The sequence below is a fragment of the Diadema setosum genome, chromosome 12 (assembly GCF_964275005.1).
Source record: "Diadema setosum chromosome 12, eeDiaSeto1, whole genome shotgun sequence".
In the NCBI taxonomy this organism is placed as follows: domain Eukaryota; kingdom Metazoa; phylum Echinodermata; class Echinoidea; order Diadematoida; family Diadematidae; genus Diadema; species Diadema setosum.
The window spans coordinates 22,206,409-22,219,287 of record NC_092696.1 but is presented as its reverse complement, the minus strand read 5'-3'; the positions used below and the strand labels follow the sequence as shown (position 1 = coordinate 22,219,287).

Here is a 12,879-nt window from a genome sequence, read left to right as displayed (position 1 = left end):
TGAACGCGGGCTCTTTTGTTTTCCTCCGTTAAATGTGTCTTTTGTCATCAGTCGAAAGTGTTTTAACTTCACCAAATTCTTTGTGCCATTGTATAAAGGGAAGTCTTTCTCGTGGTCAAAGGAAAACAAACAAATAAACCAAGTTCGTGTTAGTCATTGTGGCCCAGTGGGCGAAAGCGCCTTAATTAAACAATAGCTGCTGATGACAGAATGCTCGTATAGGCCCTACTAATACAAAGGGTGCAAAAAACTCCTGAAGGTTTTGGCATGTCATTGAATGGCGCGACTTCAGCGTTAGTAACACACGGCCACACCCATCCCCCGTGATTGTACAGAACGGTGTCCGAGTATGTCAACGGCATCCCGCCTCTTTCTGTACACAAACCGAGTCCAGATAGTACAGCAGCAGTACGAGCGAGCAGCAACGTGCGCGTGCGTGCAGGGGAAAGTCTACCGCAATACCAGTCTAGTAGGTAAATTACGCCACAGCGAGCTAAGATCGAACACTGTACGACGAAGAGGCAAATAACCGAATTTCCTGTCTAAGAGGAGTATTTCTGCAGGATTCATGATAAAGTACCTCAGAGGTATATAAGAGGAATCTATCAAACGGGAAAAAGGTGAGTGTCTGTCGTCACACCATTAATTTCTACACCCTTATGTCTCAGTAAGTGAAAGTTTATCTCGTCGTTCAGCTGCGTGCATCGTTTGGAAGAGTGTATTTATGTGTGTGTGTGCGTGTGTGTGTGGAGGGTGTCGTATCTCGAGCGATGGGATGCATGTAATGGGAAACCAGTGTTCGTTGTATGGCTGCCTGAGCTACAGGTGCAGGGGTACCTCGCTCGCTGGTATGGTGGTACACATCGCATCCGAGCGGTATTTTCAAGGAAATGGGTCGGGTCGGGTCGGTAAAGGCCAACTGTCAATTTTTATGTCAACGTCACCTGCATGCATGCAGGTCCGTCAGACTTTCCTGCACTGCCCTGGTACTCTTTCCATGGCGAAACTACTTTCGAGATCTGTTTCAGTGACTTCTAGTGCCATAATAGAATATTACAATAATATGCTTATTTATGCCTATGGTAGAGTGGGAAAAAAGCCTCGCTGCTTTTGCAGTGAGGACCGTTTCCACATCAGCTGTTCCATGTACACCAGGCCATGCAGGCCCGCCATCACAGTCACAAGGCTCGACCCAGCAGTGATTGTCCTACATTTGAATAAATAGCATAGAAACACATGCCTACAAAAGTCTAGGAAAGTCATATATCAAAAGTTGCATATCTTTATTCAAGGTTCGCAATATTTTGCCAGTGGCTGATCCTTTAGTTTTGATTGCTGCAGAATATTCAAATAAATTAGGTGCAGTGTCATCAGCACTTTACATTATGTATGTACATTGATGGGGAAAAAAATGAGGCTACTGATTTTTAAAAGGAAAATAACAAATCCTCCACATCGGGACATAAATCAGATCCTGCCATTTTCAAGAGGAAACCAAACCAGGAACTGAATACATGAAGACAAAACATGCATACTTTCACTATCAATACCTTTAATAAGCATAAAGAGCTTGATTTTCAATCATTTCACATTTGACCAATAGAGAGGATACAGATAGGCCTATTGTTTGATTGATCCAATTTGCATTTGACTATGTTGTAAAAAAATATTATGTCAACAGAAGTGTTCGGTAAGTCAGATGAGCATTGGTTATGCGAAGAATAATTTATCTGTAAGAAATTTGTTTGACTTTCAGTGGAAACCACCAAGCACTGGTAGCTGCCGGACATTGTTTAGAGATCCTCAGTATTTATGTTTTCAGATTGGCAAAGGCCAACATAATATGTTTGCCTTTGGATCATGTTTCCTAATTAACCTCCGTAATCAGAAAGGATACCGGTACACAATTTCCGTGAAATTTCTTGTGAAAATGTGTGAGTTCAGAAGAAATTGAAATTGACATCTTGTTAGTAGATACAACATGTACAATAACTTTATGATATATAAGAGAAATAGAATTTGTCGCTGATAAATCAAACTGGCCAAATGCGTGTTTAAGAATGCAAAATACTCGAATTTGAGGTTTTGGTGTAATCTCGTGGTAGAAGGTGTGGTCTATCTTGTGACAAAGTTTTAGACTAAAATTTGGTATACTTTCAGAGAAAAAGTGGTTCGCCAGTTCGCAATTGACAGTTAATCATGCGTAACATGAAATTTCAAAATGGCATTTGACTTGAAAGTATAACTTTTTGCACTTTATCAAGACTTGGCCAGATCATTTTATTGCTCATGAATTACAAGACTTGGTCATAAATATCACCTTGATACATGTATGTGCTTTGAGGTGTATGCAGTATAAAAAATTATGCCAGATACACTTTAAAGGTAGGGAATCCCATTTGCATGCCTTAAATGAAGAGTTGTATAAATACAGTGGTATGTTGAAGAGAGTATCATTTTAGAAACTCCCATAAAGTATTGAAAGTGGAAGGTAACATTAAGTACATTTTTATTGACCGTTAGATTTTGAATTGAATTTTTTTTTTTCGGGGCTTACCATAAATTCCAGTACATTACTAGGCTACCTTTGCAGACCCATGCACTGCATGTGTGTCCATCATGTATATTTTGTGAAGAAAGTTCATCAAAACTTACAAACATTTCTACATTCTTGCCACACACTCTATATGTTATTACATCAGCCCTTATACTTTTAGATTTGTGTATATAGATTAAAAAAAAATACAGAAGACTGCAACAAAAAGGCTTAAGTGTGGCTGACACACAGAACTACTGAGTAGTTGAGTTTTGTGCATTATTCAAATTGTAGGTAACTGTTGACTTCCAAATTTCTCAGTAGTGGCCTAAACAAGTCCCCTGAGGTTCATATTTAATGTTTTGCTGCATTTTGGCAGGTCTGTAAAAGGTATCCCCTACCTTTAACTCATTTCTTTTCATATTCTTATAGTGTTAAATCCAGATTTCCCTTATTTTTACAGACTTTGTGTTTTGTTCACCAAGTCCATGCACTGGAAACTTCCCCTGTAATGTTCTTCTTTCATCACAAATAAAAAAAAAATGTAATGCCATTTGTATATTTCATGCGTGGGTGCATAGAACTCTGATTAAATCAATCAGATTTTTTATTTTTTATTTTTTGCTTGGGTGGGGAAATGTAAGAAATAAGTAAAGAGTGTGTAGTTACAATTTTATTTATTAAAGTAAAATTCCCTTGTACAATGATGGCAGTAGACAGAATGGATGTATTCTTAGCAGCAGAAGGCAAAGACTGGGATAGTGGACCAAACTGTAAAATATTAAACACGGTATATATTACTCATTTAAATTCAATGGCATACAGTTGTAGTGAGGAAAGAAAACTAGCAATGATTCCGTCTCAGAGTCTTTTGTTTTACGTATGCAAGATGTCGCTGTATTGATTGACCTTTTTCTTAATGCAGCCAGAGAAAATGTCAATGCAAAATTCTTGATACTTCTCTCACTGTTCTTTTTTTTTTTATATAGACTGCCCTGACTGTACGAATAGATAGTTCCTAATTACTTCAGAGTCGAGAGTAAATCCACTTGAAGTTCTAAATAAAGTATCAGGGTGGCATGATCGATTTGTTTTGTAGTGTTTTGGTAACATGAAACTATCCTGAACTAAAGAGGTATTCAAAGTAGTTTCATATGTTGTGTGTCTGATAGCACTTTAAGCTTGACCAGTGGAGTACTGTTTTGGCAAACCATTAGAAAATTCAGGAGTCAAATAAAACATTTTGAAGTAGGCATAAGACTGAAGGAAGTCAGTCACATTGAAGGACAAGTTCACCTTCAAAATGTGGATTGAGTGAATGTAGCAGTATCAGAAGAACACGTCAGTGAAAAAAAAAAATTCCCCTGCCTTTTAAAAGTGACAAGTCAAAAGTACTGGTGCTCTTTTACTATGTGATGAAAGTGAAAATATGTTGAATTTTTGTTATATGGACCTTTCTGTGCGTGTGATATCACAAGCTGTAGTAGTCTTCGCATCCAGCTATGGTGGTTCTGAACTTTTGAACAGATTGTCCATTTTTTCTCAAACTTTCACTGATCTATTCTAGCATTGCCACATTCACTCAATCCACATGACATTGTATAGAAGGTGAACTTAAAGGGAAAAATCCAGTCCAAAAATAAGTTAGTCTGATAAAAAAGAGTAAAATCTTATGAATCCAACTGTAAAAATTTGACTGAAATCGGATGAAAAATAAGGAAGTTATGACATTTTGAAATTTTGCTATTTTTTGCAAAACAGTTCTTGTACAGTGGATATGAATATGCAAATGAGTGAGGTAACCATGTCATACCCTTACAATTTTCCATTGATTTCGTACACAAAAATGATGAAAATTCCATGTTTCTGTCGTTAAAGGCTGAAACATGATGTTATTCCTGGTTGAATAACTCCAGAATAGTGATCAGTTAGATAATACGAGGATTTGAGCCTCGGGCATAATTGCATTTGAATAAAATACTGGAAATTTCAAAGTTTTATGTATAAATTACGTATATGGCAAGTTGTGAGGGGATGACATGCTCACTTTCCCATTTGCATATTCATATTGACTGTTCAAGAACTGTTTCCCCCCAAAATAGTGAAACTTCAAAATGACATAACTTTGTTATTTTTTCATCCGATTTCGATCAAAATTATACCGTTTAACTCGTAATGTTTTACTTCTTCTTATTAGACTAACTTATATTTGGACTGCGTTTTCCCCTTTAACTGAAGTGATAGTTTCATACAACTCTGGTAGCACTTGAAGCTTGAGTATTGTTTAGGCAAACCGTGAAGACATCCAGTAGTCTCATGATTATGATAAGAGGAGTTCAATAAAATGTTATGGAGCAGGGATGAGACAGAAGGTAGTAAGTCACATTAGGACCTGAAGATTGATGATGGGCATACTTCTACCAGTTTGTTTTAAATCAAAAGTGGTTGTACTTTGTCTTTGTCCAATGTACCCACAGTCACTGATGATCATACCTTATATTATTATTTCAGCAAGTACAAAGTCTTAACGTTAGTGATTACAGGCACAATTCATGTGTTTAATGTTCTATTATCCAAGTGATGAAAACAATGTTGCATTTGCCTTTGCAACCATTAAATATATCATTTCTCATTAGGTATCCAAATGACCCTATGTGTACTTTGAGTGCCAGTTGGCGCAGAAAAACCATCGATATTGTACATTGGAAAAGAAACCCCAGAGTTTGTGCTATGATGTAATCATGAAGGGCACATTTTAGCCAGTTTGTCGTACATAATAGGAATGTTGTAATACCAAAACCATCATTAGACTTTTTGAAGAGCACATCCCATGTTACTGACTTACAGCAGGAAGTGCCATTTAATGCCTTTTATTTGGCAAATAATCCATTCATTGTTGGTTGCGTTTTTCAATTGGTATGAAATGTGAGGAATGCCAAAGGTGTGTCACGCATACAAAGCCAAAAAAGAGAGGGCGAGATTTCCAAGGAGGGATAGTATTCATGGCATTGTTACAGCCGTAAGGCAATGCTGTTGTGCTTGCAGTTCGCTGGAGCAGGAGTGACCCCATATTATTCCAGTTTCCAATGCAATATTTGATCATTGACAATGCAGTGCTGCGCACGCAAACACACACACACACACACACTTCTGTGTGAAATCACAGTTGCCTTTTGTGAGCGGTCTGGTATTTGATTGAACTCCCAACTTGTGCGTATACAGTATACGCAGGAAGCGGTTTCAAAGTAGAGGATCTTTTATCCATATATCAAGCCATTTTCACTCACAATGACCCAGGAAAAATGAATCGAACACATCAGATTTTCAAATTGGATAGTATGTTTGTGTCGAAAGGCTTGCGGCGTGGGAATGAGTATTGTGTTCCATTGTGTGAATACAAGAAGTCATTTTTACAACGTAGTCAAATTTATACAAGAGTTTCCCCATTCACGTTATGACAAACAATTCTGTTAGTCTTCTTTGAATGACTAATGTCCTGGGGCAATATGCAGATTGCTTTGGGTAATTGTTGATAAGCACTGGACGAGCATCTGAGGAACAGAGAACAAGATTTGTGGCTTGTATTTGAATCAGTTGAGATTCAAGTGTGTTTACCAAAAAGAAGTTTTTTTTTTTTTTTCAGACTGACTTACTACATGAAATTACTACCATTCACAAAGATGAACAAAGATTACGCTGATGGGTGATTTTTATCCTCACAGTTGATATATCATCAGTGCTTTTATTCCTTTGATTGATGCTTACTTCACATAGGCCCCTAAAGGTAACTTAGAATTGTCGTCAAAGAATCTGAGATTCCATCTCTACTACAAATCAAACATGAAGTGTGTGATGTACTCCATGAATTCAAATTACTTGATTTCGTTAAAAAAATACATTTTTCTCTGGTCAATACGATTTGTACAGTATCTCTGAGCCACTAGAGTCACTTTTGTTTGCATGTCTGACTCGTTCTTATTTGAGATGTGTTGTAAATTAGAATTTGCATCAAAAGTTATTCAAACAGCACAGAAGTGATACTTGTGTAGCTTTTTGAAAATGTCATTATATAGTAAATTTATGTCTTGGTGGTGGTCAGATGAACAATCAAAACATATGATGAGTGTCCTGACATTTTATGAAAGCTAAAATCAAAGATGGGGAGGGGGATGTAACCTAATCCTTATGTTGGATAACCAGTTGGTATTTACTGCGATACGGGATTTATACAATGCAGGTACCACATTTTGCAGATTGTGTAATATTTTGCATGAACAATACGGGGTTACAATTTTAGTGACTGATAATACTCCCACCCATCAGCATTCATTGCATACATGTACATTCAAGGGTGACTGAGCCATTTTGTAATTAGCAGATTGAAGTTCACTGCGAATGATTTATTATACATCTTCTCTGTCACTCTTGGCAAATATTAATTAGTTTGCCTCAGCAGTGCAGATATCACTGAGGCCAGTAATGCAAGAAGGACGTGTAGCAACTCCAGTTACCCCTGACCAAGATGCAGTAGTTTTATTATGCACAGTAGTGGTGGCCTGGTGGCCCAGGGTAGGCCACTAAAAATTGGTTTCTGGGCACCAAATTTATCTTTCAGTGGCTGGATTGGGTAACTAAGATTCAAAATGGATTGTTACAAATTGTACCTTTGCTTTTTTATTTTGGGCAACTACATATCTAGTATTGGGCCACCAAAATTCCAGATTTTAAGATTTTAGTGGCCCGAATGAGCCATTAGACTGAAAAGTTAGTGTCAAACCCTATACACTGTATGTCCCAAAGTGATTGAGGATGACATTTAACCCATTGCCCACCAGGGGAACCTGGAAGTCACCAGCAAACTTTAAGTCGATGCCAGAATCTGGCAGAGAAGAGGTTGAAAACAAAGTCTGTCTGCTGGGATGGGAGAACTCTTTCTTCAACATTGTATAGTGTTACTATGTATATTTGATATACCTGCTCTGTACTCTGTGCAAATAACCCGTTTGTTCCAGTGTTAGTGATGCACACATACCAGGCAGCTAAAGATATGAAACAGGTACACGCTGTTTGAAGTAAAAGGATGGTTTTCCACAAGCATTCCATACATTGATGCTTTGTACACATTCAGCTTTCTGTATTTTGGTACAGAACTCGACCGTGGTCATGTTGCTATTGTTCATGCATTTTTTACTGCATCCGTAAATCTATCCATCACTTATCTCATGAGCATCCGGAAACTCTTGGGGATGACTGGAGTTGGTTTGAGTGATAGTATACAAATGATGCACAGGATAGAGTGCATTAATGGAGATGTAGCGCACTCGAGAGTATTTACAATTGTGAAACATGCGCGAGGCGAAGCCGAGTGCATGTTGCACTAGTACATTGTAAATACCCGAGAGTGAGCTGCATCTCCACTAATGCCACGAAATAATCCTGTGCATCATTTGTTTTGTAAAATGGGTCGAAAACTAACAGTATTTTTCACGTACCTTTGTGGGTCAATACCAGTCAGCTACATGTAGCACTCGCTCAAGAGTCAAGATGTCTGAAGGTGTTCGTCCCAAACATTTACGCACGTCGCACTCAGAAATCCCGCACATACAAGTACTGTACGTATTAGAGTATACGTACGCCACACATGTTATGCACACAAGAAAGGCAGGCCGGCAGCCCGAACTAGAAGGTGTTTACAGGATTGACAGCGCGTATAGTAGCGCGCGACGCACTTGTAACAACTGATTGAGTGTGCACTGCTAGTGTAAACATTGTGACGTCAGGCCGTGCATGTTAGTGAGAAATTAATACATGCACACATGACTCATTTCAGCGCTTCCAGTTGGCTACATTCTTGAACCCATTTTATAATCATTGTTAATACTTCTAAACTGTCCTGGCACTGGCTATTAATCAAATTTGAAGACCATGGTGGCTTAGCAGCCCTATTAATCCCAAGTACTTGGCAACCAGAACATTGCAAGGATCATTACAAAGTGCTAGCTAGCATCATCACTACCTGAACTCAGGCAATGATGACGCTAGTCAGTGATAGGTAGTGCTGTGTAATGATCAGGTATCACTTTGGTCATGAGAATGTCTTGTGGGAGAGAATACCATTGTGAAATTCTGCTGAAGAGTGCAGAAAACAAGGATGGTGATGTAGTAAAGACAACCTGACCATTGGCAACTGAAAGTGTGTGTCCTAAACTTTGATATCACAGAGAGAAAACTTGGGTTGCCCAGTGACACAAAATGTTGGTAATATAAAAAAAGTGATAATGACATTTTTTTTTTGTTGTTGAAAGGAGATCTGCCCCATATACCGGTAACAGAAAAACTCAAACCAATGTTTTAGGAACTTTAATGAAAGTTGTTGACTTGAACTTGTTACAGCTTGTGTTGCAAATGCGTTATGTAATAGACTTCCTTGTCAGTTTACTTTACATCAATTCAGTTTCTTTTGTATTAATTCTGTAAAAGTCAGTCTCTGCCTGTGATTTTTTTTTCATACCACTTTAGTACAAAATATCCCTTTGTAGGTAATTTTCAACACCCTCTCTAATATTCTAACCAGCAATCCTGAATATGACATGATGAGGCTTGCAGCCATTGAACATGTGCAACAGTACAAGTAGCAATGACAATGATAACAGCAATATATCACAACATAATTCACTGGAGTGTTTACTTTTGTGGCTCAATCATGCCTTTGTAGGTAGCAAAGTGCCACCTTCAAACAAAAATTGAAATGTAAAGAAACATCAAAGTACTGTATAAAGTAGGTGTTGGATGGATTTTTCAGTCCCATTTTGATAGGTTGAATGACAGAATAAGTATGGACTGATAATCTATGACATCATCTGTGTTGAATAAATGTACCAGATCTCACATTGAGTATTATGAGGGTGAGAGAGATACTATAGATAGATAGATAGATAGATAGATAGATAGATAGATGGATAGATAGGTAGGTAGATAAATAAATAGATAGATAGATAGATAGATAGATAGCTGGATAGATAGATAGATGGATAAATAGATAGATGGATAGATAGGTAGGTAGATAAATAAATAGATAGATAGATAGATAGATAAATAGATAGATAGATAGATAGATAAATAGATAGATAGATAGATGGATAGATAGATAGATGGATAGATAGATAGATGGATAGCTGGATAGATATATAGATGGGTAGATAGATAGATAGATAAATAGATAGATGGATAGATAGATCTATAGATAGATAAATAGATAGATAAATTGATAGATAGATGGATAGATAGATAGCTGGATAGCTAGATAGATGGATAGCTAGATAGATGGATAGATAGATAGATAAATAGATAGATAAATAGATAGATGGATAGATAGATAGATAGATCTATAGATAGATAAATAGATAGATAGATGGATAGATAGATAGGTAGGTAGAGAAGGAGAGAGAAAGCACTCCATGTTGCATGCTATCGTAATCGCAGTGCTCTATTGTGTCATTCGGAGAGGCTGATCAAGAAATTCATATCGACATCGTGCATTATTGATTGACTCGTGTTGATTCACCTCTACGTCACGAAGTGGGCTGTGAGGCGGAGGCTCCTTGGGGGAAACGAAAATGCTCTCCACAAAGTGGGGGAGGTGTAATATGGCGTTACGACCCTCTTATCGATTGAAAAAGATGATCAGAAGAAGGGAGGTTATAAAAAAAAAAATTCAGGAGGAGAAGTAAAAGAGCTTTCAAGCAATAGGACAGGACAGGTGTGATTGCGATAGGCACTCTGGACATTGAGTTGTCATTATTGCCTAATCAAAAAAGCTTTAACACCAGATCAAAGTGATCATGCGAAATCACTGTTTTTGTTTTCCCTGGTAGTGACAGACCGCAGTACCATGAAGGTGGCTAAAAATATGGAGAGGTAAAATTATGGATAAAAAATTGTGTTGCAAGCACACTTCTGTCCATATTATTGATATTAAGACCCACATGCAAGACTTGGATAAGACTTTCAAAGTAGCTACGAAGCTACGAAGAAAGTGATGTGATGCTGTCTTGTTCACAGCATCATTAACTAGAATCAGGAACATATTTCTATGATGATTCGCAAAGAAAAACACAGCTGCCACTAATCAAAGTTTTGCATGATATCAGAGTATGAGAGACTACCATATTTGCAGGTGGATTAACTAGACTGACAGCAACCCCATGTTCTGGCCAATGTACTTGAAAAGATACAAATATGATGGTACTCTTAGACCTGTGACACCTACAATTATGTACATTTGAAGGTTTCATTTTCATTACATTGCGAGTTGGTTCACTTTTAACTTTTATAGCAAGTGCCCCATTCATTTCATGCTTCAGAGCCAGTGAGATAAGTTCTTGGCTATTCTACAAGCTGGTAGCCTCCAAGATTTAGAGATTTTATTTTACTCACAACTCTTGTGATCAAGATTACAGTAGAAAATACTTCCTTTTGCAGTTCTGCTCCAAAAAAATGTATTTTTACTCTCGGGTAGACAGAGACAGTTTTTGTTGGCAAAAATTGTGTTGTTAAAGTTTATTAAAAATTGTGTTGTTACCATATAAATTGTACTTCCAGTTTGCAAAAGAGTGCAGTTAATATACTCACTGACAAGATAATTTATTTCATTAATTAGCCTTGTGAAACTTAGTAGTTCTGCAGGAGTCACAACATGATGCCATACTGTCTTCTAGTATGACATGTTGGATTAGAATGGTATAAGATCAAAGTTCAGAGGAAATTAATTTAGATATAGGTTCTTTGACAAATGGCAACACTTCTGAGCACATGATGACCTTGTTTTCTCCTGAAGGTTCAAGTTATGATCAGAGCAAATACAACGCTGGTATTGTAACAGCAATATGATGTCAATACTCGCCTTGGGGATGTTTATTGCCTCTACCGCCCACACAGTGTGTCTGAGGCATAATGTTTTAGGGTCGTGTGCCCCTATGAACCTGTGTCGAATTTTAATTAAACCTTCAGTTTGTTTGATTATATTCTCTGTGGCGGCAGTAGGACTTTTGTAGCAAGTGCCTCATCAACAGTGTAACGTATTGTCATGTGTGAAACAGTTCGTTTCAAAAACCATTATCTCAATGATTTGAACCCGGATATATACAGTTGAGTACAAAGAGGTTATCACAATTATCAAGAAGCAGAAGGAACACTTCACACATTTCATGGCAATTGGAAAACAATTCCATTTTTTGATTGGCTTTGTTTGATAAGCAATGGAGGAGTTCTGAGCAAACAGAACAAACCAGTTACTTCACCATAATGTCTAATTTGAAGCACATCTGTAGGATAGAATGTTTGATGATTTAGCGAAAGAAGAATGGTCGTAACTTTCCGATCCTGTTGTTTTGTGTATTCTCCTCACATCCACCCCTCCCCTTTCAAAAAATGTTTTGATGATGTAGTGCCCTGCCAGTTAAATATCAGAACATGGCAGCAAGGGAAAGTGTTTATAAAGGGTTGGTTGCTTTGGAAAAGCAAACACATACACACACACAAAAAAAAAACCAACAACAGCAACAAAATATTCATTTTTGTCAAATTTCCTTTTATTCTCAGAAATTAGATTTTCTCAAGTAACAGATAATTTAATGGGATGTCATATTTGAGACAAACAATACATATTTTGCAAGGATAACACAGAAATGGATATGACAGATCGAGATTTGATTGTATGGTACAGGGGGTCATACATGTATAGTGTAGTTGAATGGACCACAGTCTGTGTTATCAAGCTGAGATATCTTTCTACTGCAATTGGACTGAGGCTTTCTTTGTAAATTTCCTGGAAAATGTCAGAATCTTCATGTCTACTGGTAGCAATAGATAACATGAATGATGTGCCATGGTACTTTATATATAATTACATGTATGATATAGCCATATATTCACCCTACACGACCACATGTTTGTGCCTACCACGAAGTACCAGCATTTATAACCTTAGGGGAAATGATGTAAGTGCTTTTAAGGATGTGAGGGAGTATAAACGAACTTTTAGCGTTAGATGCTCATTCCCCACACTACATGCTTAGTTGCAATATGGCAACATGGCTAATGAGTGGGTGTTGATATGATATAATCATTAGCACATCATTTAAAAATGTACTGTTTAACAATATTCCCAGGGTGAAACTTGCGTACTGCATGGTCCTATATGCTGCTAGAGCCTCTGATCATGACCTATAGCTGCTTTGTCCATATCACTTGGGCAATACTTATTTGTGACCTGTCACATGATACTGTATAAGCTGTTATTTCGCAAGGGTTTAATTTCCGCGAATTTCACGAATCTCAGTTGG

At 37.5% G+C, this 12,879-nt stretch overlaps 1 protein-coding gene across 1 annotated transcript in view; it reads left to right on the top strand.

Annotated features, from left to right (window-relative positions):
* Positions 1-449: 449 nt before the first annotated feature.
* The window catches only part of LOC140236017 (tetraspanin-18B-like), a 64,747-nt gene continuing 52,317 nt past the window's right edge, over positions 450-12,879 (top strand). The window contains exon 1 of the mRNA XM_072315996.1: positions 450-620. The gene's annotated coding sequence lies outside the window, so the exon portion shown is untranslated. The remainder of the gene's footprint in view (positions 621-12,879) is intronic.